This window comes from Salvelinus sp. IW2-2015, unplaced genomic scaffold (assembly GCF_002910315.2).
Source record: "Salvelinus sp. IW2-2015 unplaced genomic scaffold, ASM291031v2 Un_scaffold5930, whole genome shotgun sequence".
Classification (NCBI taxonomy): Eukaryota; Metazoa; Chordata; class Actinopteri; order Salmoniformes; family Salmonidae; genus Salvelinus; species Salvelinus sp. IW2-2015.
Genome location: NW_019947195.1, coordinates 4,816 through 8,994, shown reverse-complemented (window position 1 = coordinate 8,994; position 4,179 = coordinate 4,816). Strand labels below are relative to the sequence as shown.

Sequence of the window (4,179 nt, the reverse complement as noted above, 5' to 3'; positions counted from 1 at the left end):
GGCCTGATGCAGCCCCACCCCAGCCGGCCCAGCCAGATCCTCACCTGAGCGGAATTTGTTCCGGATGAGAAGAGACCTCTCAGAGGCCAGCAACGTCATGACGGAGAGGAGGAGGGGAATGAGGGATGAGAGGAGGAACAGAAAGAAAGAGTGGAATCCTGTTTTTATTCCCACTAGGGTGGGAATCAGGAGGAATAGACTCTTCTGATTCTGTCTCTCTCTGTGTGGAAAGCAGAGAACAACAAATAGAGGGAGGATTGGAACAGGGGAGGTCAATGCTTTTGTTTATCCCTTGAGAAAAATATATTGACACTGAGTAGAAGACACACAGACCAGAGCAGTAGACAGAAGAGAGAGTTATAGAGTGGAAAGAATTAGGGAGACACATCATCTGACACACACAGGATAGAGTGGACAGTAGTAGAGACACAAACTATCTGACACACACAGGATAGAGTGGACAGTAGTAGAGACACACCATCTGACACACACAGGATAGAGTGGACAGTAGTAGAGAGACAACATCGACATTGACTAGACCAAGCCTCTCACGGCAGACTGCCACAATCACAGAAAGAGAGGAGGGACACACACATACTGTAGATATAACGAGAAAGAAAGAGGAAGAGACAGTAGGAAGCATATAGAACGACAGAGGAAGAGGAGGAGAGGCGAGGAGAAGAGAGACAGGGTGAMTTAGGCCATATGAGTGACAGAGACAGAGGCAGTGACAGARACCCAGATGCCAAACAGTGAGTGCACAGGGGATACTTACTATAATGGACACATAAAAGCCACAACACCTATCACAGAGGACACAACTATGCAGAGGACCGTYCTCTGATGGCTGGATGCACAGATTTAAAAGCGAAAGAAAGRGAAAACTGCCACAGAGAAATYMATGMTTTTATCTACACACAGYGAACCATAGGAGAGAGACAGAGGTTATTYCCACTAATTCACACACACTTCATTAATGCACACACACCATTTATTGACTATATTGACTATGCCGCTGGCCACCCATAAGACAAATTGGGAAAGCCTGAACAGCATGAAGTGGACACACACCGAGCGACTGAGATTATTTACACAAAATCACTGAGCTGGTGTTCATTAACACACAATCACACAACAGTTATTTACAAACTAGATTAGAGCACTACCCATACAGTAGYATATTGATGAGTCCTCATATCACACAGTAGGGCACTGAGACGCAAAAAGAGAGAGAAAGAGAGTGAGGAAGGGAAATAGAGAGGAAGACAGAGAGAGAGGGAGAGTAAATGAGATAGAATGAAAGATAATACTTACTGAAACAGAGAGAGAAGTCCTTGGGGGAACTTGGAGTGGGTTTCAGATGAAATTAGAGGTGCAAGAAGGAAGAGATAACTTCAAGTGCGTTTAATGACGATTTCTTTCATGTTCCTTTTCTTGTCATATTGTTTCTCTCTCTCTCCACACTCGTTAATCCCCTGGGAAAGGGTTCTAAAGTTGAACTTGGGGAGGAAAGGATCTGATGTTCCTTCCTTCCTTATCATAGAACTAACCTTATCCTTCTCTCGCTCTTTCTCTCTGGACCTCTCCTGTCCACCCTAAASCGTCCTGGATCCTTGGTGCCAACTGTGGGGGACTGTCAAAGTTGTCACTCCCCTTCTCCCCAGTCTCTCTCTCTACCCCTCCCTCACCCCTCTCCCCCTCCTTCACCCGTCCCAGCAACATACATCTGTTGACGTATTGGCTGATTGATGGAGAGATCGAGTGACGATAAGTGGTTGTGTGTTTGTGTCTTTGTCAAAAGTATCCACAAAATGGATGACTCATGTGAACCATGCACTTGGCATTGTTACAAACTTTGGCCAGATACACTACACTAGTCTGAGGCCTATACTTCTTCCTCCCTTATGTATTTAAAAGCAAATAATGATTAGGGATATTGGATATTGCTGAGGTGTGATATGGTGTGGTAGGTAGGTATTACTGTAGGACTTTGCAGTAAGTACTACAGTATGATTTAATGTGTAGACTTCCATCTGATAATGTTCTATGTAAATCAAGGAATGCAACTTTAGTAAGTCAGTGTCCCTGTCTAAATACCTACGTCATCCTCTTACACATGATGTAATTCTTATGTGTGTGTGCATCGCCGCTTAACGTAGGTCGCGGTGCGTCTGCGTGTGCTGAATATCACATGTGAGCACGGCTCTATACAACGAGTCACTTTACCAGCTATATACTGAATATGAAGTGATACGTCACCTACCTTTATCCAATGCATTCTATTAACTGCGCACTTCAGCAGTATGCTAGGAATAACATGTGTAGATGTGTGACGTGTGATGGCGTGGGTGATGTGTTGTGTGCTTGTGTTGTGTTGTGGTTGTGGGTAATGTATGTGTTGTGCACGTGTGTGTGTCGGTCCTGGTGTGTTGTTGTTCGCGTTGTGCTTGCGCGCTGTCTGTCCTTCAGTAGCTAAGCACGGAAGGAGGACTGGGACGGGAAGGTGGTCTTGCAGAGCACCGTTCTGTTAGTTTGCAGACAGCCGATTGTGCGGTTTCAGCAGCGTGGGGGGGATAGTAAAGGAAGTAGATAGAATCGAGTGGAGGTGGGGAGACAGGGAAGTAAGTGGGAGACGATGAGTCGTAGTAGAGAGATATTGAAGAGAGGTAAGATTTCGGAATCTACAGGAAGAGAAAGAAGAGAGGAGAGAACTGAAACAGAGAGAATTACAGCTAATGGAATTATTTATCTTAGAGAAAGCCCATATTGATCCACAGCCTGACTACACTGAGCACAGCTAGGAGAGACTGACTGCAGCAGACAAGACATTGGTACAGACGCCACCCAGATAACCACCAGTCACAGCCACAGTCAGAGCCACTGTACGGGTGAATTGTAGTTGTACAGATTTAGATGACAGTAAAAGATTCCTACAATGATGAGGTTTACTCCTAAATCCAAACTTGGCAGACGTTCTACAGTGGTCWAATGTGAGAGTCCCTTTCCACACCATATGTTGTGTAATGTAGATCCACCTCTAAGCTATATGCCTCACTCCCTTTAATTATTTTTCCATTGGCAAGATTAGCAAACTTAGGCATGACATGCCAGCAACAAATTCTGAACATACACATACACGCATAACTGACCAAATTATGAAAGACAAGCATTGGCATTTTGAATTCTGTAAAATGAGTGTGGAAGAGGTCAAATTTGTATTGTTGTCTATCAACAATGACAAGCCACCTGGGTCTGACAACTTGGACAGAAAATGACTGAGGATGATGGCGGATGATATTGCCACTCTTATTTGCCATCTCTTCGATCTAAGCCTACTGGAAAGTGTGTGCCCTCAGGCCTGGAGGGAAGAAAAAGTCATTCTGCTACCCAGGAATAGTAAAGTACCCTTTAAAGGCTCAAACAGCTGACAAATCAGCCTGTTACAAACCCTTAGTAAACTTTTGGACCAGATKCAATGCTATTTCACAGTAAACAAATGAACAACAGGTTTTCAGCATGCTTATAGGGAAGGGCATTAAACATGCACGGCACTTACACAAATGACTGATGATTGGCTGAGAGAAATTGATACTAAAAAGACTGTGGGAGCTGTTTGGTTAGTCTTCAGTGCAGCTTTTAACATTATAGATCATAATGTTCTGCTGGAAAAACATCTGTGTTATGGTTTTACACCCCCTGCTATACTGTGGATTAGAGGTACCTGTCTAACAGAACACAGGGGGTGTTCTTTAATGGAAGACTCTCCAACATAATCCAGGTAGTCGGGCATACCTAGGGCAGCCGTCTAGGCCCCTTACTTTTTTCAATCTTTATTAATGACCTGCCACTGGCTCTGAGTAAAGCCAGTGTGTCTATGTATGCGGATGATTCAACACTATACACGTCAGCTACTTCAGCGAGTGAAACACACACACTGATGGCATTGGAAGAAAGATTATGTAATRGTTGTTTCCTCTGGTTGCCACCTCTTCCCGTCCGGGACTCCCTTTCTGATTAGCACCTGTTACCCTCCTTTCTCTCCCTCCCTCTCTCTCTCTCACTCTGAGTGTTAATCCTATACTGTGTCTGGTGCAGCCTTGGTGCAGGGACGTAACCTTTCTCTGTTACTGGTGACGTGAACGGCTTCTGTCACACACACTAACACACACATTGACACAC

At 44.6% G+C, this 4,179-nt stretch overlaps 1 long non-coding RNA gene across 2 annotated transcripts in view; it reads right to left on the bottom strand.

Annotated features, from left to right (window-relative positions):
* Window positions 1-1,636, bottom strand: part of LOC112078592 (uncharacterized) — a 16,263-nt gene extending 14,627 nt beyond the window's left edge. Inside the window, exons 1-2 of one of the 2 annotated variants that reach the window (XR_002895726.2) lie at window positions 1,315-1,636; window positions 45-220 (exon numbers count right to left, since the gene is read on the bottom strand). This is a non-coding gene — a long non-coding RNA (uncharacterized lncRNA). The remainder of the gene's footprint in view (window positions 1-44; window positions 221-1,314) is intronic. The other variant, XR_002895727.2, reaches the window with a different exon arrangement.
* Between the last annotated feature and the right edge of the window lie 2,543 nt (window positions 1,637-4,179).